We start from the raw sequence: 27,027 nt of genomic DNA, 5'->3' as shown, positions 1-27,027 counted from the left end.
AACAGAATAACTGTTTCAACTTTTTAAATATTTTCCAACTTTTCAGACTTTTAAAATATTTTTAATATTGGACTTTTTATCTTCTTAAGTCATTTCTTAAGGGTAAAGCACTTTACCCTTAAGGCTTGTATACATATAGCTATATCAAAGGGGACTGAAGTCCAACAGTATCTCTTATTTAAAAATGTATGAAATTTTGAAGTATTTACTTCTGTGGAGTTGTTTGGAGAGGAATAAAAATGGAGGTTGAGGCACAGAACCACTGTTTTGTTACAAGCCTTTTAAAACACTATTCTAGCTTTCAAACTATGCATATACCACATCTACTAACAATAAACTAAATTTTAAGTTAAAATTATTTTTTTAAATAAAACAATATATTTTGTGGAAATCATTTTTTAAAAGTCATGAAAGAAAGTAAGAAAAGCTCTCCAAGGTTATTGGAATTTTCATAAAGTATCACAAGAGAAAGGGAGAATTGCATTTAAAGAATAGTTTTCTGTTAGGCATTCCACCAGAATCTTCCTAGCATGGAAATAGAAGTCCCTGTTCATACCCTCAAAGACTTTACGTATAGGTCCTCTCAGAGGAAGGTGAAAACAAGCACATAAATAAAGTGCAAGTTAACATATAATAGTATCATAAATGACATATTTTTAAGTGTCATTTTTATTCAAGTTTATTACCATATAATGTATTATTGGCTTCAGATGTAGAATTCAGTGATTCATCACTCTTGTATAATACATAGTGCCCATTACATCATGTGCCCTCCTTAATGTCCACCACCCAGTTACCCCATCCTCCTACCTCCCTCCCCTCCAGCACCCCTCAGTTTGTTTCCTATGATTAAGAGTCACTTATGGTTTGCCTCCCTCTCTGATTTCATCTTATTTTATTTTTCCCTCTCTTCCCCAATGATCCTGTTATGTTTCTTAAATTCCACATGCAAGTAAGATCAGATGATAACTGTCTCTCTGATGGATTTATTTCACTTATTATAATACCCTCTATTACTATCTAGCTCCATCCACATCGTTGAAAATGGCAAGATTTCATTTTTGATGGCTGAGTAATAACTGTGTGTGTATGTGTGTGTGTATCACATTCTCTTTACCCATTCATCAATGGATGGACACCTGGGCTTTTTCCTATAGCTAAGCTATTTTGGACATTGCTGCTATAAATATTAGGGTGCAGGTGCCCCTTTGAATCATTACATTTGTATCTTTTGGATAAATACCCACTAGTGTAATTGCTGGGTCATAGGGTAGCTCTATTATCAACTTTTTGAGGAATTTCTATACTGTTTTCCAAAGTGGCTGCACCAGTTTGCATTCCCAACAGTATAAGAGGGTTCCCCTTACATAAGTAACATATTTTTAACAATATTGTGTGGCTGAAAATAAAAGGAAAGAGTATGTTGGAAGGAGTCAGAAACTGCTTTGGGTGAATCCCATTGGAAGCTGAAAGATACCTATGACTTTAGCAGGAAGAGAAGTGGGACAGAGGACCCCCAATCTGAAGTCAGAGCTTGAACAAAGGCTGGAGACAAGAATGAACAGAGTCCACATGGAATGAACTTGGCTGTTGCGGTGGGAGGGTGGGGATTCCAAAGAGTCACAATGACAAGGCACCACCCAGGATGGGTCCACAAACCTGCAGGACAGCAAAGATTTTTGAGCCAGAAAGTAATATAATCACACAGCTGTGCTTCAGAAAGATTAGTCTGGCAAATTCCACAGGGAAAACAAAGAGCAGACATCAGAGACCAAGCAAAAACATGTACAAAAAGCCCGGAACTACAGAGAGGCAGTGTGTTGGGTCCTCACGGCAGGAGCATTCAAGTACATGAAAATGTGTTTCAAAACCTCCTCAATCTCTTTCTTTCTAGTTTCTCCTGATACATCTTCTTCTCTGATACTCTGCTCATTTCCCTCTCTCTACCCTTTCTGCAGGGACAAGGATTCCCCTAACTTCCCTAAGGCCAAGGAGCCATTCAGCCATTCCGCGCACATTTCATTTGCTCCAATGAGGAGCCTAATCTGAGACATGGGCCTCCCCTCAAAGAGCAGAAGTGAGCTCCTGGAATCTTTGCAGAGGTCTTTCTTCGACCCAGAGGCAGTTGAGATGGCAGCATCTTGACCAAGCCATGTGTGCAACCTTTAGACATCAGTTCATTATTTCATTGACCTTATTTTGTTTTCTGGTTTTGTTTCTTTGGGGTTTTTGTTGTTGTTGCTTGTTTTGGTTTGGTTTGGTTTTGAGAGAGAGAGAGTGAGAGAGCGTGAGAACAAGAGCTCAAGCACAAGTTGGGTGGAGGGGAAGAGCAGAGAAAGTGGGAAATGGGAAGAAGACTCCCCACAGAGAGCAGAGCCCATGAGCCAGGGGCTCAATCCCTTGACCCTGAGATCACGACCTGAGCTGAAACCAAGAGTTGGACGCTCAACCAACTGAGCCCCCCAGGTGCTCCTCGTGGACCTTATTTTGAATAATACATTTTTCAAAACAATGGGTTCATTTAACTCCAGTGAATGTCTCTTAAGAACTTCAAGTTTAAAGGTTAATGTTAAGTGGCTTTTAGGGATAAAAAATAATAAAATCACAGGAAAGGCACTGGATCTGCATACAACTATTGTTTGATTAAGGAAATTACCATTAGGGAGGTTTCCTTCATAAAACACAGAATTATGAAAACTTCCTTAACTTTAACAAATATAAACTGAGTGGCCTCATAGACTCCAGACATAATCTATCATCTGATCTCCCATGACTCAGTTGATTTTAGGATCCCTTACAAAATGAAGGAATGCTAAATGCTAACATAGAAAGTGACATAAAAGGATGTGTGCTAAGAAATGTTAAAGATTCTTCTTAGCCAAATAAATACAGGAAAATGTTTTCCCTCACGAGGTCAATCACAAACTTTACAACCCAATTTAGTAGAAGTGAAAAGTAACTCAGGAAAGATTCACAGTCCTCAAAACGTCCTTCTAGCCCTAACAGTAAGTGGTTTTCCAGTAACTCAATGCTGAGCTTGGGATAATAACCCCAAACATTCCTTCGGTATGAAATACCAAATGAATCCCTGTTAAATGGAATTCTTCTCCACTCTATATGTTTCCATCTGGAGGGACCCCCATCTGGTCTCCTACATCATACTTTTTCAGTCTTCTTTGCAGTAAAGGGGTGCATATTTATGTGTGACAGACACTGGGCTGCCTTTCCCAATTAAGGAGGGTTCGTCTACTATAAGACTTATAAGCACAGAGGAATCCATCCCTTTTTTTCACGGCTTCCCTGGTTAAAGTACCTGATCAGTGAATTTGGAAGAATGAACTAAGCATCCCACCCCATGACCTTCCCTTCCTGTCCAGAGACTTATGTTCTATTCTACTTTCTGGTAAGGGGCAATGAACTACCCTGTGTGAGAGGTCTCTCTGTGAAGCTGTGCCAGAGCTCTGCAAAAAAGTACACCTAATTCCAGGTGAAAGCTTATCAATCCCATTTGACTACAGACCAAGCTACTTTCTGCCAGCGACTTCCCCCAGCAACAAAGGAGTACATATTTTATATATACTCACCTGACTTCTGAGTCTATCTTCCAATCAGGGAAGACAGAAATACTAATTACTGACTCTCTCAAGCCTCAATGCACGGATAGTAGAAACATTTTTATTGTATCAATATTGATTGACAGGTGTTGAGAAGAAAAGCAGCTCTTACAGAGATTTGGCCCTGAAAGTCTTCAGAGTAAAAACTCACTAGGGATATCTTTGTTGGTAATGACAATTTAGATCAACAACTCATAAACTATTTACTGCACATGCAGCATCTTCAGTGCAAATAGGAGCTGTTTGCAATGAAGAAGAGAGGGTTATACAGAGATAAGCAAGAAACCCATAAGCTACTAGGAGAACAGAGATACACACAAATAACTAGGATACAAAGCAAACCACAATAGGTGATATAATAGATGTACTAACATTATAACAAACATTACTAGATTTTCCACAAATGGTGGCGGGACAGTTGAATATCCACATGCAAAAGAATGAAGTAGAAAACAAACTGAGGGTTGCTGGAGGGGAGTGGGGTAGAGGGATGGGGTAACTGGGTGCTGAATTAAGGAGGGCACATTGTGAGCCTGATGTGAGCCTGAAACAAATAATACATTATGTGCTAATTAATTGAATTTAAGTTAAAAAATAAAAAAGAATGAAATTGGACCCCTATGTCACACCATGTACAAAAATTAACTCAAAATGAATCAAAGATCTAAAACTCCAAGAAGAAAACATGGGTGTAAATCTTTCTGACCTTGAATAAGGCAATGGCTTCCTTCTTTACTGTGGTAAAATAGACACAACATAAGATTTGTAATTTTACCTATTTTAAGATAGGGGCACAATTCAGTGGCATTTAGTACATTCATAATGTTACGCAACCATTACAACTATCTAGTTCTGGAATATCTGCATCAGGCAATGAATGGCTTTTTAAATATAACACCAAACATGTAAGTGACCAAAGAAAAAAGTAAATAAACTGGACTTCATCAAAATGTAAACATTTTGTGCATCAAAGGACACTATCAAAAAAGTGAAAAGACAACCAGCTCACAAAATATAAAATATTTGCAAATAGTCATAAAATATCTGTCTGGTAAGGTATTCACAATATGTAAAGAACAATTAAAACTCAAAAAGATAACACAAATGTTTCAATGACCAAAGGCCTTAAACAGACAATCTTCCAAAGAATATATATAAATAGCCAAGGAGCACATATAAAGATACTCAACATCATCCAGGAAATGCAAATCAAAACCACAATGAGATACTACTTCATACCCACTGGGATAGCTATACCCAAAAGAGAGACAATAACAAGTGTTGACAAGGATGTGGAGCTATTGGAACCCTCCTGCTTGCTGCTGGGGGTACAAAACTGTGCCATCATAATGGAAACATTTGGGCATTCCTCAAACAGTTAAATATAGAGTTACCATATGACTCAGTAATTCTACTCTTAAGCATATACTAAGAGAACTGGAAACATACATCTACACAAAAATTTGCACATGAATATTTAACCCAGAATTATTTATAATAGCCAGAAAGTGGAAGCAATCCAAATATCCATCAACTAATGAATGGATATACAAAATATAATCTATCCACATTATGGAATATTATTCAGCCATAAAAGAAATGAAGTACTGATTCAGGCTACAATATGGATTAATCTTGAAAACCATTGTGCTAAATGAAATATGCCAGACACAAAACACTTCTTTTTTTTTAATTCATTCATATGAAGTATCCAGAAAAGACAAATTAATAGAGACAGAAAGTAAAGGTGTGGTTGCAAAGGGATAGAGGAGGGTGGAATGGAGAGTGACTGCTATGGTAACAGGGTTTCTGTTGGGGGATGGTAAAAATGTTTTAAAGACAGATAGTATGATGAGTGCACAACTTTGTGACTATGCTAAAAATTGCTGAATCATGTACTTTTAATTAATTATTTTTTTCTTAATTCAATGTGGGATTAAAAGAAATAAAGTGGAGTAAAATGCAAACAATTTCCAATTCTTATAGACCAAAAGCAAAAAAAGCATAAATTAAAACCAAACACAATGATTATACTAATATTATACTGATAGTATACTAATAAATACACATAGTATACTAATAAACTCTCCATGCTTGAACTTTATTCTAATATTAGCTGTTTTTCTTCTCAAAAGATCCTCTGCAAATGAGTGAGTCTTTCTATTCCCAATATCAACCTACTTCCATCTACTATATGACCCAGGTACCATTTAAGTAATTAAAAAACACATACTCTCGTAAATATAATTAACAGAATATAAACTGTAAATTACACAGTGGAAGTCCAATTTGTTCATATGTAGTATGTATGCTCTTGTGGCCACCTTAATCCTATCACACTTTAGATAATAATTTATACCCCAGAACTGTATAGATTTATGCTTTACAACATGCCTTCATATACATCTTCTCATTGAGTTCTCACCATGATTCTGTGAGGTGGCCAAGGCTGGAATCAATACTCCCACTTGACAGATGAGAAAAGTCAATCTTAGGAAAATTACAATGTTTTGCCAAATGTCCCACAGCTCGATAGCAGAGCCTTGACTATAAGGCAAGTCTTCTAACTCCTAGGCTGGTTCTTCTTCCACCTCCAGGTAGAGCACATTTCTTGGGATGAGCTATCTACATAACCCATTGGTCAGGCCATTCCCAGACTGGCTGGCCAACAAGGCACCTTAACTGGACTCACACAGCACAAGCTGACCACCCCACAGATGACAGAAATGCTGCTTCAGTCTTCCTGAAACCAAATTCCCTTACTCCATACACAATCCAACCTGAAGTCCAAAGGCTTTGGTGGGGTCCAGCCAGGGGAAGAGAACTCAGTAATGAGTGGAGAGTAGGAGCTGCTTTTGACACTGGGAAGTTAGGAAATGACACTCTGGGCATCCCTATCTTGTAACCACAAAAATGCCACGACAACAAAATATATTCCAAAAAAATGCAAAAAAAGAAAAGAGAACAATTCTATCAACACAGTGACAGTAAGATGGGAGAAAGAGTAAAAAATTCTGGGTGTCTGGGTGGCTGAGTGGGTTAAGCCTCTGCCTTCAGCTCAGGTCATGGTCTCAGGGTCCTGGGATTGAGCCCCATATCAGGCTCTCTGCTCAGCAGGGAGCCTGCTTCTCCCCCATCTCTCTGCCTCCTTGTGATGTCAAATAAATAAAATCTTAAAAACAATTCAACCATTTTATTTTATTAAATTACTCAAATGAACTCCAAAAAAACCTTGAAATTTCTGGAAAGCTTTCTTTTTAAATCTCCAAATCTGTGGGGCACCTGGTTGTCTCAGTTGGTCAAGCATCGCCTTCGACTCAGGTCATGACCCCAGGGTCCTAGTATCCAGCCTCGCATTGGTCTCCCTGCTCAGCGGGAAGTCTGCTTCACCCTCTACCTTTCCCCCCTGCTCATAATCTCTCTCTCTCTCTCTCAAATACACATATAAATAGATAAAATCTTTAAAAAAATAATAAGTCTCCAAATCTGTAAATTTTTATTTTTCATTTAGATATTTTAACATCACATAAGTCAATATAATAAGGCAGTTTTTTCAAATAAATTATGTAAAATATATGCATAATGAAAAATGTTTACTGTATAGAACAGCCTGGTCAAATGCTTCATTTTCTGCTGTCTTCTTAGAGGAAAAAGAGATAAAGATGATTTTTGCCAACTTGAGGACACTCTAGAGAGGTGACAGCTCCTACAACAGACGCAGCTACAAAATATTCCACTGCACTTAAACAGACTAAGCCCAGAAGCTACATAGCATGTTATTCCTAAGAGTGGAAGAAAGTAAATAACGAATGAATTTTTGAAACACTCCCTAGTTTACCAGAGAGTACCAAAGATTAGACAACAGTTTACATAAACTCGCCAATTCTCAAAGGGTCAAGAAACAGGAAACTGAAAATTAGTAAAAGAAAAAAAGAAAGAAAGAAAGAAAGGATAAAAAGAAAAAAAGAAAAGAAAAGTAGAAGTGGTGTCAGAAACCTTGATACTACATATGTGTGAATACTTGATGGGAAAACACAGTCTAACATTAAACAATGTAGAATAAAATGGGGGAAATGAATGTTGACCAACCTAGTCAAATATTACACAACTCTACCACATGACTTCATACAACAGACAATTCCCAAAAGCTTTCTTGAAAATTAAATAAAAATGCAAAAGCACAACAAGGTTATAAAAACAAGAGGACACAAAATTATGCATAAAGCATGGCCTAAATCTTATAATTAAATACATATGTAAGAAAAAGACTGAAGGGAGTATCCCAAAATTGTGTAGTGCCTATCTCTGGAAGTTGGGACTACTGGTGGTATTTTTTCTGTTCTTGTTATTTTCAGAATTTTTAAAAATATCCTACATTGGTACATGGTACATGCTTTTATAATAAATGCAAGGAATCAATACTATAGAAAGAAAACAGCATTGTGGGTTCTTGCTGTTTAGTTGAACCCCAGGATCAACATATTTATAAAGATGACAATTTTTTTTGTATAAAACATAACAAACTTTCTAGTACTTACGTGTAGTTAGTTTAGACTTTGACTTCATATCCAGACACTTTTACTTAAAGCAGATAAACTGTCTACAGTGAAGAGGCAATGAGTGCCAGGTTTGTAATGCTTTTTCTTTATTGTTACCAAAGATTAAGGAAGAGGAACATCTAAATGTCTCATCTATATGTTATGCATTTTATCAAAGTAAGTATCAGGTGTAAGATGTACTTACAGAGATATACTTTCTATATATTCCTCAAATAAAAATGCAATGTTAGGATGATTTAAATAAAAGGCATTATTTAAAACAACATGACAAAATGTCATCAAGAATCCTCCTGAACTCAAAGTAAATTTCCTTTCAAAAATCATTCACTTTACAATTGAAGGATCCTGGGAGCCTGGGTGGCTCAGTGGGTTAAGCTACTGCCTTCGGCTCAGGTCATCATCTCAGAGTCCTAGGATCGAGTCCTGCATTGGGCTCTCTGCTCAGCAGGGAGCCTGCTTCCCTCTCTCTCTCTGCCTGCCTCTCTGTCTACTTGTAATCTTTCTCTCTGTCAAATAAATAAATAAAATCTTAAAAAAAAAAAACAACTGAAGGATCCCTTCGATTTCAAATGAGGTCAGTAATCTGCATCTTTTTCGTTCAAGACAGAACCATGGGGAAAAACTCATGTCAGATATAGCAGAAGATCACTCAACCAAATTAGATTAGGAAGCTGAGAAGCATATACTTTCAAAGATTTTTGAAAGATCTCTATATTTTAAATCAGAAATGAATGATGTGATGCAGAAATCCTGTGTGATATTTTCCTGGGATAACAAGTATTTTCCAAATAAAGACATCATGAACTAGAATCAGGTATTTGTAGTTTGGTGGCTGTTACAGGATGAATGAATGAACAGACCTGAACTGGTCTAAAAGCAAAGTGTCCAACCCTCTGTGTCCCCCAAAGGCAATCCCATTCACTAATGAAGAAATCACTGAGGGCTAGGAGTGGAGTCCCTTGGAGCACCTGCAGATGACTTCTGTCCTACCTCATGGGCAGCAGGTTACACAGCTACCCTTCACTCCATGAGAGAGGCACAGAGACTTTTCTGCTGATTTATATTAGGTTCTGCTGTCAAAACAAGAAAGAAGGCAGCTGTTTGGGAGAATGCCCTATGTGAGGAGCAACCATGATGCAGTGTTGGTGTTGGCACCACAAAGGGTAAAACATGAATCCAGTGCAGTTATCATAACAAGCAGAGAATCGGGGACTGGAAACCACGCCAAGAGAACGGCAAATCCTTTGATTTCTGTCCACCCTTCCCCTCGATGTCACAAAATCTCATAAAAATAATTCATCTTGGGTTGTGCGTCCTTCCTGATAATGTTTCTGGTCCCTATAAAAGATAACACTTGGGGATTTTCAAACTTTTCAGGACTATTTTCCTCACATTTTTTAGATTTCTACTCTACTGTGTTCCATGGTGTACCTGCTCATGTCTGAACATTTTCCCTGGCTCTTTTGGTTCCCCTAAAATAATTGTACTCATTCTGTCCTTCTTCTTCTTTCCTGGATATGGCTGGCCGCCATAAAATCAAGGGTTGAGATCAAAAGGAGTTTGCTCCTACGCAAAAGAAAACATCGATTGTCAGCTGTACTCTCTCCTGATCTACCAGACACGTGATTCAGAAGAGGGGAGCAGGGAGGATTTAGGGATGTTTCCCACCTCTTAATCGTCTGAGTAAGGGAGGCTGGCTGCCAGCAGAGGAAAGGAAACTATTTTCTATTGAGATTTATGATCTGAGTCTAGCACAGTCTTCTGGAAATTTACTAAAACACTGGGTGTGAATCTCCCCCTCAGAGGTTTCTGTATTTCCTTTTGATCAACAACAACAACAACAACAACAAAGAAATCAGAAACTCAATCCCACAAGATCCCCTTCATTACACTTCTGTAGCAAAACAAGAAGCAATGAAGCACTCCAAAAGTGTCTTTCCCAAAGCCACTGAGATTCCCAATCTTGTGTTTAAGTATCTTATCTTTCTGTATTTCTTGTGTTTAAGTATCTACACTTTCTGTAAAGGACCTCACCCAGAGATCTCTTCTAAATCACACTTGCCTTAATTTTCAGAGCTGGGAGACCATACCCCTTTTGGCAACAGAACAGTGTTCTCTGTCCTACATCTAAGACAAAGCATTTATTTCCCTCAGCCTTCTTCAGTTTAAGAATCTTGAAGGAGGGGGCGCCTGGGTGGCTCAGTGGGTTAAGCCTCTGCCTTCGGCTCAGGTCGTGATCCCAGGGTTCTGGGATCGAGCCCCACATCAGCTCTCTGCTCAGTGGGGAGCCTGCCTCCTCCCCTCTCTCTGCCTGCCTCTCTGCCTGCCTCTCTGCCTACTTGTGATCTCTGTGGAATGGATCGAATAAAATCTTAAAAAAAAAAAAAAAAGAATCTTGAAGGAGGCAGACAGAAAGTAAGGGAGGGTAAGAGGGAGGGAAGAAGGGAGAGAGACAGGCTGGAGACAAATCAATACACAAAAATACTGAACAATGTTGATCCATGTCTACTCAAAATTGGCCCAAATTTAGGAAGCCACAATCCATGCCAACAGAGAGATACTGTTAAAATGAAGTACATGTTTGAGGGCATGAAATAAAATCAACTCGTGCTTCCAGCTCAATTTGGAAGAGCAACTTCTCCAGACTATCTTCCTGTCTCTTACTGACTTATCTTACAGTCAACTCTCAACTGTGTTTCTAAAGAAATGTTGTGGGGAAATAAAAGTATCAACCCTCCTTGAAAAATTAAAAAAATAACTGCTTCAAATAGGTAATTTGCATCAGCTAAATAATTGATGGATATCTTAGTCCTTTCAATTGTTTAACTGATGGCTCAGTACTCAGGATATCAGAGATACTGGCGATGCTGCTGTTGGTGTTTCACATACATGAAAAGACAGCTTATTCTCAGCTAAGTATCTCTGGCTATTTCTATACTGAACAAACATATACAACTGGAATTGAACATACAGCTTTATGCTAACAGATCAAACAAATATTGGCAACATTGATCCCTATATTCTTTAGAGCTTGAGTATATCAATCAAAATTTCATATTCACTAATAGAAATAAATATGCTGCCTTGTTGCCCTGTGAGCTGGTAAATTTCCTATTTGCATAGGATTGGGTTTTGTCTAAAAAACAGGCTTATTCTATAAAACCAATTTTTTTTATTTTCAGACAAGGTTATTAAGCCACTCGTGGATTTTTTTTTGTTTGTTTTTTTGGTTTTTTTTACGATTTTATTCATTTGGAGGGTGAGAGAGTGAGCAGGGGAAGGGGGAGGATTTCAGGCAGACTCCATGCTGAGTGCAGAGCCCAACACAGGGCTTGATCCCACAACCCTGAGATCATGACCTGGGCTGAAATCAAGAATCAGATGCTTAACTGCATGAGTCACCCAGGTGCCCCCACTCATGGGCTTCTTATTCTCAAGGCCTATGTCAGTCTTGGTGTATACAGGAAACTAATTTCACAATGATTGGTAGCCATTAGAACATAATAGTTAGATTACTGTCAAACCAAGCAGTATATTTTTTTTTATTTTATTTTCAGTAAATTAAAAAAAAAATGTTTTAATTAAAAATCATCTGGGGGGGGCGCCTGAGTGGCTCAGTCAGTTAAGCATCTGCCTTCGGCTCAGGTCATGATCCCAGGGTCCCAGGATTGACTCCTCATGGGGTTCCCTGGTCAGTGGGGAGTCTGCTTCTCCCTCTCCCTCTGCTCCTTCCCTCTGTTCATGGTCTCTCTTGATCTCTCTCTCTGTCAAATAAAATCTTTTTAAAAAAATGATCTATTAACTGAAAACATATTTTATAAATAGCTACCATTTAATTCATCTAAAAAGGTGGGGAGGGAAGCAATTTTAAAGTTAAAAAATTTTTCAACCTCAGGGATGAATTTATTCCATGGACAGGAATGCTCCTCCTTAACATGTCATTGCCACACTATGCTCATTTCATGTTTCTTTAAAATTTTGTTGTGTCATGATAAAATATGCAAAATATAAAAATTGCCATTTACTCATTATTCTAAGTGTACAATTCAGTTACAGTTAGTACACTCACAGTGTTGGACAATCGTCACCACTATCTAGTTCCAGAATATTTTCATCACCTCAAAAGCAAATCCCATTCTCATTAAACAGTCACCCCCGTCTCTCCTCATCCCTCAGGTCCTGGCAAACACTAATCTGCTTTCTGTCTCTGTGGACTTGTCTGTTCCGGACATTTCATATAAATGGAATCATACACTATATGGCCTTTTGTGTCTGGCATAAAATGTGCATATTTCAGTCTTGACAGTGAGCATCACTTTCATTGTTGCCTTCACACTGAAATTCTAGATTTGATTTCCTCTACGAATTAGAGTCCTTCCCTGATACCTGATATTTAATCCAGAACTTAAAAAAGGTTTTTTGACAGTTTTCCAACTCATACCAGAGCTGAGAACAATTTTGCTCAAGTTTTCAGGGCATGGGACTTCCTGCTTCCACCAGCAATATTACACCTAGATCTGTGCTTAGAGCTATTAGAATGCTTTTCAGTTACAAGTTGCAGAAAACCACCCAACTCTTGGTATGTTAAACAATAAGGGAGTGATTATCCCATATAACAACAAAAACAAAATCCTAAGGCAAGGTGGATTCAGGACAGTTCAGCACTTCAGTGTATGAGTTTCTTTTAACTTTCTACTCTGTCATCCTCAGCTTGTTGGGACACCCTACCAACCCTTCTCCTCCCACCAGTGGTAACCAGAAGACCACAGCAGCTGCCAAGTTCACCTCTTCACAGACGTTGTCCAGAAGCAGAAATTATTTCTCTCATCTCAATTTCTATTAGGGTGGGAAAACTTTCTCAAAATCCTCCCAGCAGATTCCCCCTCATGTTCCATTGACTAGTTATGTAACAAGACCATAACTCTGCCTGGGGGGGGGGGGGGGGGGCGGGGCAAGAGCAGTGGAACTGCCATGCCAATACTCACTCCTGGGATAGGGGAGGACCCACAAAGCACATGGCCACCAAATACCTCAACAAAATGGGGTTCAATTAGTGAGGAAGGCAAGGAAAATGATAAACTGATAGGCTACCTGCATTGTCTGCTTTGGCATTTGTGTTGGTTTTAATCAATTACTTTTCCAATCTTATAATCTGAATGGCTCCCTAAGGCTGTATAGTCTATGATATCACAGCTGAGTAACTTGGTTGACCAGGCATTCCTTAAAAGGAGTTGTTAACACAGCAACTTCTTTCAAAACAAGTCTCCAAAGTCAAAGGAAACAAGTGAAAATGAACTTTTGACGCTTCCCCAAGATCAAAAACTTCTACACAACAAAGGAAACAGTCAACAAAACAAAGAGGCAACCCATAAAATGGGAAAGATATTCGCAAATGACACTAGAGACAAAGGGCTGATATCCAAGATCTATAAAGAACTCCTCAAGCTCAACTCCCAAAAAAACAGGTAATCAAGTCAAAAAATGGGCAGAAGAAATGAACAGACACTTCTCTAAAGAAGACACACAAATGGCTAGCAGACTCATGAAAAAATGTTCATTATCATTAGCCATCAGGGAAATTCAAACCAAAACCACACTGAGATACTACCTTACACCAGTAAGAATGGCAAAGATTAACAAGACAGGAAACAACAAATGTTGGAGAGGATGTGGAGAAAGGGGAACCCTCTTAACATGGTTGGTGAGAATGCAATTGGTGCAGGCACTTTGGAAAACAGTATGGAGATTCCTCAAAAAATTAAAAATGGAGCTTCCCTATGACCCTGCAATTGTACTACTGGGTATTTACCCCAAATATACAGATATAGTGAAAAGAAGCGCTATATGTACCCCAATGTTCATAGCAGCAACGTCCACAATCGCCAAACTGTGGGAAGTGCCAAGATGCCCTTCAACAGATTAATGGATAAAGATGAGGTACATATACACAATGGAATATTACTCAGCCATCAGAAAGGATGAATACCCAACTTTTGTATCAACATAGACGGGACTGGAGGAGATTATGCTGAGTGAAATAAGTCAAGCAGGGAGAGTCAATTATTATATGGTTTCACTTACTTGTGGAACATAGGAATAACATGGAGGACATTAAGAGAAGGAAAGGAAAAGTGAAGTGGGGGAAATCGGAGGGGGAAACAAACCATGAGAGACTATGGACTCTAAGAAACTGAGGGTTTTAGAGGGGAGGAGGATGGGTGGATGGGTGAGCCTGGTAATGGGTATTTAGGAGGACATATATTGCATGGAGCACTGGGTGTAGTACATAAACAATGAATCTTGGAACTCTGAAAAAATAAAATAAACTTTAAAAAGGGGGGACTGGGGGCACCTGGGTGGCTCAGTGGGTTAAAGCCTCTGCCTTCAGCTTGTGTCATGGTCCCAGGGTCCTGGGATCAAGCCCCACATCAGGCTCTCTGCTCAGCAGGGAGCCTGCTTGCTTCTCTTCCTCTTTCTGCCTGCCTCTCTGCCTACTCATGGTATGTCTGTCAAACAAATAAATAAAATCTTTAAAATTAAAAAAAGGGGGGGGCTGTTAAAAATGAACTGTCATCCCTGCTCCCACAGAAGAGTCTGCTTCTCCCTTTCCTTCCACGTCTCCCCACTCCCGCTCATGTATCTGCACATGCATGCTCTCTCACGTGCACTTGCTTGCTCTCTCAAATAAATAAGTGAAATCTTTAAAAAAAAATAGAATAAACTGTCAAAACTCATATTTTAACTTAGCCTGATCGCTGGTTAACAGAACATTAACATGTAACATTTTGTTACATCAACCTGGCAGAAACAAGACCAAAATTGTTATGTTATAACACTATGTGGTGAAAAAGGCAATATTTTGAGAAGTTTCCTTTCAATAAGACTGTTGCATAGGTGCCCAGGATTATTTACTCACTGTTCAGAGGTTACTCTAACAGGTTGTATTCAACTGACCAGCAACTGGATCAATACTTTTCACCACCCAGTTCACTCCTTTTGTCAGGAACTAGAGCAAACCCACCAGTTAGTGTCATGCCTAAGCGAACCAATAAATCTAGAATCCCATCAATTAAAGTGATGGCTAGAAGGGAGAGGAGCATAGATCACTCACAATTCAAAGGAACAAACAAAGCACAACCCAGAATGGGAGTTGTCCTCTTCCTCTTTATCCTGTGGGGAGAGGAAAGCCTTAGGAAATTTGAGGAACTCTTTAGCCAAGAGAATAATGAGGCATAAATCCTGCCCACAGATAGTGAGAAGCCTGGCTCAGGAAGTAACACCATTAATCAAAGGACCTTCCAGTGCTGGGGATAGTGATTAATGGTCTCAACTTGACACGGTGACTTAGAAAGGGTTTGCACCATTGGTTTCCACTCTCAGGAAGGAGTGATTTGCAGAAACTGGTAACAATTTTGGTGGCCATTGTCACCATCTTGCCAGTATCCTTTGCATAGCAGCTGGCTCAGGGAGCAAGAAGGGAGTTGTTTATAACCTCTTTACTCCAGACTTGAGAACCTGGGACTGTTATCTGTGCAGTTGGTGTACGCTGGCTTCTCTCTAAAACTGGAGGATGGTTTGTTACTGCTACAGTTTATGGAGTGCTTATCAACATACTTCAGCTTGCAGAAGACTTGAGGCAAAGAACCTCACTCTTATCAGGGACAATTCTCTTCAGCTGTCATTTGTTAGTCTTGGATATTAACACGGATAGAGCCCCGTCGTCGTCGCATACTTAGAATGAGAACAACAAAAATCTTGCAGACTGCCTTTTGGAAGCTGAGTTTCTGTCACCTCTTCAAAAGTCTGTCATGTCTCTTTATCACTAGGCTTTACATCTCACATATTTCCCAGAACACAGGAGAATTAAACAGGAAGACCAGTCACTCTTTAGGACTCACAGAGCCTTCAGTGAGGAATGTGGGAGGTTTTTTTGCTCAGTCTAAAATAGAGAAGTACAGAAAGGGCAGTAATCCATTGGTTGGTTATTCAGTAACCTATTAGGGCACAGATAAGTAAATTTGTTTGCTGGAAGAGGAAGCCAGTGGGAAAGCTGTCAATTGCTCCAGGGACGCTGTCTATGTACTCATTTTCTGCATTTTTTTTAACTTTTGGGGCTATATTTATTCAATATATAATCAAAGTATTACTGTTCTAGGTGATGACAGTCTTTTTTTTTCTCTTTTTTTTTAATTTTTTAATTTTTTTATAAACATATAATGTATTTTAGCCCCAGGGGTACATGTCTGTGAATCACCAGGTTTATACACTTCACAGCATTCACCACAGCACACACACACCCCCCAATGTCCATAACCCCACCACCCACTCCCAACCCCTCTCCCCCCAGCAACCCTCAGTTTGTTCTGCGAGATTAAGAGTCTCTTATGGTTTGTCTCCCTCCCAAACCCAAGTGGAAATGCAATGTGGGGGGTTTGGGGGTTAGGAAAAAAATTTTCTGCATTTTTTGACTTTTTATAAATAAGCATCTCAGAGGTCCACTGTGTCCCAATTATTTCTTTAAAGTAGTTATCAAAAAACTACAATCATTCCAATGTTGCTGCCATACTTAAAGCATTTTTGGAACTGTCCCCTCAGAGTCACCTATACATAGGAAAATTAGGCTCACTGCTTTACACCTATATTTTACTTAAGGAATAAAATAGAATTCTTCACCTGATACACTCACTTGATTCATCAGTCTTGTTTTTGCATAACATTGTTCCACCAATTGCACCTCTGAAAGGCCAATATTTGACCCATAAAGAACATTCGATTAGCATAGTTGCTCAGTGCTGTTTTTAAATGAGTTCTAAAGGTGTTTGCAACAACAGGAGGAGCACAGGAATTATTTAAAAAGAAATAAGAAGCCCCAAATTTAGTCACTTGTGATAAGCCCTAGGCCAGCAAGCCAAGACTTAATACCTAACCCTAACTGTAATTCCCAGAGGTGGAATTTTAAACCAGTCTGGAATTTTCTGATCAATACTACAGTGGGGTAGTCTGCATGATAGACCTCAGCACTCACCCCAAAGGAAGGTGACCCCCCAAAATAATCCGTTCTTTTGTTTATGACTTCCTTGTCCCTTCCCACTTTGGCCTATAAAAGCCTTCTTTTTGTACAGCTTCTATAGCTCCTTTCTACTTGCTAGATAAGAAACTGTCCCATTCATGAATCTTTGAATAAAGCCAATTAGATCTTCAAATTTACTCAGCTGAATTCTGTTTTTTAACAGATTAAAAACAGTGTTATTTTTAAAATATATCTATTTAAAAAAGCATTAATTCGCTGCTATATTATGACATCATCGAGTTACATTAAGAGGCTAACTACTATTAAAATCATTACATCATATACCTAAAACTAATATAACACTGTATATTAACTGGAATTGAAATTAAAACTTTTTAAAAAATCTCTATATCTCTTTCTCACTGCTACCAACTATCCCCATCCCCTCATCAGAAACAAACCAAAGTCAAATATTTCTACATATTGACAATACTGATGAAATCACTCCACTATTAGAATTTTTCCTAGCTTCTTGCTTGTAAACATCTTTACATTAACAAGAAACATGCAAATGCTAGGTGAAAACAGTGGAACAATAGATGAACCAGAGAAACTATTAGGAAAACACAAAAAGTCCATTGGTTTTTTTTAAATTAAATTTATTTATTTTCAGCATAACAGGATTCATTATTTTTTCACCACACCCAGTGCTCCATGCAATCCGTGCCCTCTATAATACCCACCACCTGGTACCCCAACCTCCCACCCCCCCGCCACTTCAAAACCCTCAGATTGTTTTTCAGAGTCCATAGTCTCTCATGATTCACCTCCCCTTCCAATTTCCCCCAACTCCCTTCTCCTCTCTAACTCCCCATGTCCTCCATGCTATTTGTTATGCTACACAAATAAGTCCACTGGTTTTAAGCACTTGTGTAAATATGCAGTTTAGTCAGGTTGGACGGAGGGAGTCTACAAGTCAGACATTCAATCCTGACTCCGCTACCACTAGCTGTGTGAACTCTGCCAAGTCACTAATCCTCTCTAAGTGTTGATTTCATTCCCTACAAAGTGGAGATAAAAGCAAGTAGTTCTCCCAACCTCATACTGAGAGGACCACATGCAATACTGCCTGTATAGCCCCTGCATCCCCTAGGCACATGAATGCTCCAGAAATCTTAGTAATTTTTCTTTTGGTCCACAAAAATCTGAAATTCTGAATGGAACACCCTTCTGATAAATGACTGTTTTCCTTACTAGCCTATACTATGGTAAACTGAGTTATAAAATCAAAATTTAAGAAATTTGGAAAGAGATTTTTTAGTCTTGCTCAAGACTCTGTTTCCTTCTAGACTACTTGCCTGCATAAAATGGCACTTTCTTTGTCTGCCATGCACTGGTTGTCATGCCCATTCAACCCAAGAGTCAGTCTAGTTTACATCATGGACTTATCAAACACCTGATGAATCCACGTGGACATCTAATTCGTCATAAAGAAACAGAAACATCACTTACTATTGGTCACTGGCTGCCTCGATGCTACAGAAATCAAGTAACACTGAGTTCACATGACATTAAAATCTACTATTTGTGTTGAAATTACCATAAGAATACACATGCAATATGTGTTCCAAAGAAAAGCACAAGAGGATGCTGTACTCTCCCACCAAAAGAATAACCACAGTACAGATCCATTGTACAGCTAAGATGTGGATATTTCGGTTGGAAACATAGGTTTGGCTGCTATAAGAAAGAAGTCTGGAACAACTAGTACTTTAAAAACCTAGTAGGTTAGGAGTGCCTGTGTGGCTCAGTCAGTTTAGTGTCTGACTCTTGATTTTGGCTCAGGTCCTGACCTCAGGGTTGTGAGATGAAGCCCTGCATCAGGCTCCATGCTCAGCAAGGGAATCCACTTGGAATCCTCTCCCTCTGCCCCTTCCCTGCCCATCCCCAATCACACATGCATCTCAAACTAACATAATAATAATAATAAGCTAATAGGTAATTTCTCTCTCATAGTCAGGGAGGGCAATACAGGGACAAAGTTGAGGCCACATAATCATCAAGGTCCCAAGTTATTCTTTCTTGTGCTCTGAATCCTCAAAATGGTCTCCATCTCTTGGTTCAAGGTGGTTGTCTACATTTTAGCTTATAGAAAAGAGGGCAAGAGAAGCATATGCCCTTCCCTTTAAGGGAAAACCCAAGAGGAACGAAGAGGGAGATTGCACACCTCCCTTCCACTAGTCAAGCACCAGCCTGTATTGGTCACGTGGCAACACCTAGCTACAAGGCCTTGAGCTTAGCCAGTAGGATGAGAAAAATCAGTATTAGGAGATAACTAGCAGTCTCTCCCACAGTGGGGTGCATTTATTTAGTTGAGGTGGGTTGGAAGAGAACCATTCTTAAATGATACCATGAGTCTCTTGGCTCCAATGCTTTTCCACACGACGTCTTCATCCTTTCTGTGCATTCCATATATAGAATGTAGAAAAATAGAATATAGAAAAGTCCCAGACTTCATCATTTCTGTGCATTCCATAGTTTACCAAGCAAACATTAAGCCAGAAGTCATCTCTTCATCTAAGTAATCTGGCTGCTGCACACCTAGGTTGCCTACACACTTCCAAAGCTCTCTCCGCAAATACTTTAACCAGAACTTAATTTCCTCAGTCTTTTAAGTCAGATGTCTCCAGGGGCTATTACAGGGAAGTCAGCTTTGGCTGACCAAGCCCTCTGGGATCCATCTGCATTTTTCATAGCAATCATTAAATCTTCAATAAAGATTTTCATCACAGAATCACCCAAACATACAAACCCTTCAGACTTTAAAATCAATACTGGAAATTAAATCAATTTGAGTAATAGAAATAGAATGCTATACCAAATTCACAAGGAATTTAGCACTATTCCATATATTTCTTATTTTGATTTTTTTAAAACCCAGTTAGTTTTTAAAACTTTGACACCAGTACCCCCCAAACTTTGCTACAACTGCAGTCTTGCTGGTGAAGCCCTCATGTGAGGCCGACACTCTTTTTTACCCATCGCAATATATTAGCTTTCAGCCCATGCCTTGACCTGGTTTCTATTTAATTTACTGCCCCTTGGGGCACCTGGGTTGCTCAATCATTCTTGATTTCAGCTCAGGTCATGATCTCAGGTCCGGAGTTCAAGCCCCACATTGGGCTCTGTGCTGAGCATGGAGCCTGCTTAAAATTCTCTCTTCCTCTCCCTCTGCACCCCCCACCAACACTTGTTTACACACTCCATCTCTCTCTTAAAAAATGAATTAATTAATTTTTAAAAAGATTCAAATCTAAATAGCAGAGGTAAGAAATCAATGGCTTTGTAGGAGCGTACAGGGATGGGGGGGTGATTTGACAGAAGGTAGCAGAGCCTTGGGGAGGGGTGATCTAACATACAAGAATGATTGCCTTTTCTAACAGTTATTTATATAAGGTTGATTTCAAATACAGAAACATGTTTCCAGGGAGGACTGACCCCAAGTGACCTTCATTTTCCACACTTTGGATCTACACTTTGATCACCCAGGGAAATCCAGATCTCCCCGAGACTTCGACGGAGGGTTCCTGGCACTCACAACGAAAATTTATAGCCGTGGTATTAATAAATACCTTAGTTATACCCCCCGTAAAGCTGGAAGGAGGGAGAAATGTGGCCCCAGCCCAGATGCTCACACTCAATGGGGTACAGGAAAATGCATAAAATGGTCTTTTAAATCCAATTTAAAGTGCATTTTATTTTATTCCATAGTCCACAAAGGGAGGTAAGAGATCTGAGAATACCTTTTTTCATCCTTTCCCACAAACTTCCCCTCCTCCCACCCTTTCCACTGGCACTCACTGTAAAAGGACTTCTCATAACTTCCAGGGTACTGACACCAGGCGTACAGCTCCTCTACCCTCTTAAGAGTATCTATACCGCTGCTATAGTTACTGCCTCTGTGACTTCTACTGCTATACTACTCTCTTTATATTCACTCTCACAGTCTGCTGCAGTCCTGGTGCTAAGCACTGCACTTATATTACCTCCTTAAATCCTCACAAATGCCGGCACATAGGTTCTGTTAGTACTTCTATTAGTCATGTGAAGATACTGATGCCAGAGGACTGAATGAACTTGCACGAGGTCATGCAGCTGAACAGGGGCAGAGCTGACCTATGACAACCCGGGGGGGCTCCACCTGTAGGAAGGGAGCTGGTGAGGCTCAGACTTAGCAGATCAGATGTGTGTAATTGTTCTATTGTGGAGAACTTTAAGGAGAGCCGTTTGCCTTGCTTAATACTCCTCCTTGTCACCTACTGTGCCCAGATGACACTGAACTCTCTCATGTCCTTTACAAAAGCTTGTGTGATTGAACCCCCACGGGTCCGTCCAGACATACTTCTCAATACTCCCTGCCTCTTCCTTGCGCTCTAGCTCCATTTGCCAGAAGTCCACCTGCTAGAGGCATTGGCTGAACTATTGGCTTTGCGCTTGTTTTTTTGTTTGTGTTTGGTTGGTTTTTGTTTTGTTTTGTTTTGTTTTTTAAAGTTCAGTTTTTTGTTTTTTTTTTAAAGATTTTATTTATTTATTTGACAGAGAGAGATCACAGTAGGCAGAGAGGCAGGTAGAGAGAGGGGAAGGAAAGGAAGCAGGCCCCTGCTGAGCAGAGAGCCCAATGTGGGACTCGATCCCAGGACCCTGAGATCATGACCTGAGCCGAAGGCAGCGGCTTAACCCACTGAGCCACCCAGGCGCCCTTGTTTTGTTTTTTAAGTAGGCTCCATGCCCAGTATGGAATCCAACATGGGGTTTGAACTCACAACCCTGAGATCAGACGCCAGAGTCAGATGCCAACTGACTGAGTCACCCAGGTACCCCAGCTTTGCACTTCTGTGTGCTGCCTCCATCAGATAGGTTGCAAACTCTTGGAAAACAGAGAGCATGCCTTCAGTCAATAAACTCATCAGTTACTAGTATGATGGCAGCAGAGGGGACATGGGGATGAAGAACATGTGATGAGGGACTCAGACCCTCTGACCCTCTGAATAATAATCTGATGCCATTGGTGATGGAGGCAGTGGCAGCTGCAAAGGCAGCCCCTAAGAGGGGCCCCTCACACAGACTTACAAGACCCAAGAGGGCCTCCCTGAAGAAAGAATGAGTGACCAGAGACTTCTCAGCTATATTATGGTCAGTCAGGCTAAGGAGAGCAGGGCCAAAGGCAGGGGGCAATGCTCTGGCTGAGGGAGAAATGATGGCAGGAAGGGAGGTCAGATAGAGAATGGCTGGTGGCAGAAACTCAGTGTAGTTCAGTGAGGCTGGAATTACCAAGGGAATCTTGTGGAGTGTGGATTAGTGCAGCTGGAAAAGTAAGAAGGGGAAGAACATGAAACTTATCCAGTCTGCATTGGGTCACTGCTAATATTAACATGTCTTAACCAGAGGAGTGACATGACCAAATGGGCATTTTGTAACAATCACCAAGTTCTTTATTTTCTTTTAATGTTCTTTTGCATCTTCCCACAAGCTACTCAGTACAACTCTCTGCATATGGGATCAAAGAGACAGGTGCTAAACACACTGAGATTCCCCAAGGAAGATTAAATTTTGTTAATTTTTTTTCCTCAGCTCTAGGGAGAAAGAGGCCAGAAAGTTGCATCCATCCCTATGGAAGAAATCCTCTCCTGGAGTCAGGAAAGCCTGCCAGAAGTCATGGCATCTGCCCTTGGGATACCATATTGTCTGTGAGGCAGAAACAATCAGCTCTTTGGTGTTTGGTTCAGTAAGGAAGGCGGTGGGGTGGGTCAGGCTCTGAGGACCCTGTCTTCAACAGGGCAGAATAATGACCTTATTGTAGGCGGTCCTTAATGAACATTTTAAGTAAGGGTGCCAGAAAGGGGGGGGGGCTTCCTGAGGAGGGAGATATGTAAATAACAGCCAACACTCACATGTGCCAGGAGTATACATATACAAGGACTACATATATACTAGCTCAATTGATCCTAAAAACCCTGTGACAGAAGAATCTTATTAACCTCATTCTCTAGATAAAGAAACTAATGCACAGAGAGGTTAAATAACTTGCCCAGGTCACCCAGCTGATGAGTAGGAGTACTGGGACTCAAGGCTATACTTCCAGAGCCAACTGTGCCTCTTCTACCCCCAGCCTGGAGGCATTGCTCCCCCTCCACCCCATCTCAGATCCTGCCTTCCCAGCAGAACCACCCCTCTAACATTCATCCCACCACCCTCAATGGGGCCAAAGTAGGGGATCTCTAATTCCCTTGGTTCTCTGTGATTCCAGAAGTGGGGCTGCGGTCCCAGCTGCAGAGACAACCAGCATCCTCAACTGGAGGAGAAGAAGAACACTCCCCAGTTTTACTGATAAATTATTCATCTGATTTGTTCATGCCTCATTCCAGGTTCTCTGTTCAAATGTCACTTCCTCCTAGCAATCTTCCCTAGCTGCTTATCTAAAATACACACACATACACACACATATACACACACAGAGGCATTACTCTTTATTTCCTGACTCTGCTTTATTTTATTTCACAGCACCTATCACTGGCTAAATTTAAATGATCTATTTATTTGTTTAATTGGTTACTTATTATCTCTCTTACTATAATATTTTTTTCTTACTATAATATTATATATACAATTTGTATATTATGTGTAAATACTAAATATTTATGTATATTATTTATTATAGTATATATTTATTATATTATCTACTATATTTATTATATTTATATCTACACATTAGTATTCATATAATATTTTATATTTAAATAAAATAATTTATATAAATAATAATGTGTGTATATAAATATAAATTCCATGATGGTAGGGACTTGGTCTTTCATTACCATAGTCTTAGCTCCTAGAACACAGTCTGGCAACAAAGAGGGCCACTCAGAAAAAAAATGTTTAAGTAACTAAGTAATTGAAAAATGAATAAAATTATTATTGACCAACTTTGTAGCTTCATCTCTGCTGGGACTGATTTCACCATGGAAACACATCTCACCTCATCCCTTCTCACCTCTTTTTCTATTACTTTCTCATCCACAAGCTCTACTGGTGGGAAAAAGAAAAAACAGAACTTCGGGGGGGGTTTGTTTTATTTTGTTTATTTCCTCCTATGTAATGTTCCTCCTTCCCCTTTATTTCTAGGGGTCTGTGCTGGTTTCCCAGGGGCTCTGCTTCCTATACTGGGGGAAGGGAACATGTCCATTTTGGCAGGACTGGTTTTGTGATACCCCGCATATCTCTTTGGAACGGAATCCCAGCCCTTGGCAGATTTCCCTCTGTCCCAGAAGTGAGCTCTGTGATTCCAGCACCATGAGGTGGGGCAATGAACTCTATCATTTGGAGTTCTGTCCAGCTCATTGTTGAGAGTTTGTCTAACACTAAGTCAAGAGATTTGGGAGGACACAAATAAATGAGGCAAACCCCAAGGGAAAACAACTCTTCAGACATCTGTGAGAATGAAAACAAACCTCTGTGGGATCTGGCCGCAGCAGGCTCTGTGTCCTGTGGTGAATGAAAGACAATTTCCCTAAGCAAGAGACAGGTCTCCTCCTTCACCCTGTTGCCCACCTCACCACCCCCCACTCTCTGCCACTTCCTCTCAGTTCCTTCACCCCAAGCAGGAGGCCAAACAAAGCCAGAAAGGTTGACCAGCTGGTCTGTGTCCACAAAAGGAAATTCAGTGCAAAGTTCTAAAGTAAGGGAGGTATGCTTTTCAAACTGTCATGGTTTTTCTTATTCTGGACTCTCCTATAACAGACTTTGCTCCCTTAAAATGGAAAAACAGCAAGGCGTTCTGTTTATGTAAATATTGGGACAAACAAGATATTCCTAAGAAAAAAGAATCCCAATGAAGAAACCCCGGTGCTTCTTCAAGAATATTCAATACGTGAGCATTTGGAAATCATAGCAAATATTCAGTACCAAGTCTGAATAATTACCTAGAACACATACTGGCTATGAATCATGGAACATTTTACGTAAAGACAATGTTAATTAAGATAAATCTTTATTTCTACCTTAAATGTTTTAGGCCAGAATTAACCAAATTATTTGCTCTGATCATCACTTCAGATTCTTACTGTATACTTGAGGAAAATATTTAATTCTATTACTATTATGTCAAAAAATGTTCTAAAGTCATTTAAGACATTTGGGCATGTTGTCTCAAAATCATTCTTCATTCACAAAGTTCTTTTTTCTCCATAAGTTTTGTCACCAACAAAATTCACTGAGTGCCTTTCTGTGCAGAGACACGTGCTCAACACTTTCATCTCAGGTACAACTGCGGAGGTCAGTGTGTCACGGAAGCCTCAACTTGCCATAAAAATCCCCTTCTGCATTCGGTTCTCTTGGTTTGTGTCTCACAATATTTTTAATTTGATTTATTTTGTATCCCACACCCTTGAAACACCAGATTTTCCCCAAAGCTTCAGCATGTCTCCAGTCTGGAATCCTTTATCCATTTCCAAAGCTTTGTTAAATAATGGAAGAAGGACCACATTAAGATATACTAAAATTACCACTTCCTCATATCAGGGAGATCATATGATAGTTGTCTTTCTCTGCTTGACTTGACAACACCCTTTAAAAATGTGTATCTTCAAAATGGAGTGAATTAAGTAATCACCCTCATTCAAATTCAAAATACATAAATATAAAATACAAAAAAGTTTCCTCACACTGCATTTTTGAAGTATCAGCATTTCATGAAAATAATTGTGTCTGGATATCTTATGCAACTGGGACTTATTTAGGTAGTGCAGTAACTTTCACCTTTTCTTCTAAATCCATAGAAGCTTCGGCAGAACTTCGATATTTAGTCAGAAGACCGTTTTGTTCAATCTTAGGTTCTTTTTCCCCTAAAATCATTTGTCAGCAAAATATGAAAAGCAGTCGGTTGCAAGCTCAGACAAACCATTCTAGAGTTTCCATCTATCTTTCATTTTGCAGCCAATTGGCACAAATATTGGACACGTGATTCACCCACCACACTCATTTCTGGTATGCATCCTGCTCCAGCTGCCCACTGCTTTGGGCAAGTGTACTGATGAGCTCTGTATACACCCAGGGTTGAGAAGAGTACACAGATCCATGAATGATTGCTTAACTACGCTTTAGATAGGACCTCTTTAAAACTCCAGTGAAGTGTCTAAAACTTTTGAAAATAAAATCCTTTCGAACTCTGGAGCAAAGGGAGTATTTTATTTTTTTAATTTTTTAAATATTTTATTTATTTATTTGAGAGAGAGAGTATGTGTGTGTGTGAGAGAGAGAGAGACCATGAGCAGGGGGGAAGGGCAGAGGGAGAAGCAGACTCCCTGCTGAGCAAGGAACCCAATAGGGCACTAGATCCCAGGACACTGGGATCATGACCTGAGCCAAAGGCACCCCTATGGGGTATTTTAAATGAGGAAAAAGAAAAACTAAGGAAGGTGAAATAGACATAATAAAATAAGAGTGTGAAAAATATGTTTTTTAATCCTTTTGTACTGAATTTCTTTTTATGACATGGGTGTGTTCCCAGGTGAAAAAGGACTAGAACTTTCAAGTCAACAATTTATCTTAATTGTTTTGTTCAAGGGTTAGCAAAACAAATTACAGGTGTCCAAATGGTCTGTGAGAGGATGCTGTTGGTACAACCAAAGGCCAGCACTGCCTTGGTTGTGAGGACTAACTGTGTCCCTGGAAAGCCCCCCTTATAACACCCTATTCATACCGTCCTGTCCTCCCAGGCACCACATCTCCTCACATGCCTCTGTCTCCAGCCAGGATCTCCTTGCTTTCAGTTCTCAACTAATCCCTG

Source organism: Mustela erminea, chromosome 6 (genome assembly GCF_009829155.1).
Source record: "Mustela erminea isolate mMusErm1 chromosome 6, mMusErm1.Pri, whole genome shotgun sequence".
NCBI classification, from domain to species: domain Eukaryota; kingdom Metazoa; phylum Chordata; class Mammalia; order Carnivora; family Mustelidae; genus Mustela; species Mustela erminea.
This window is presented reverse-complemented; position numbering follows the sequence as displayed.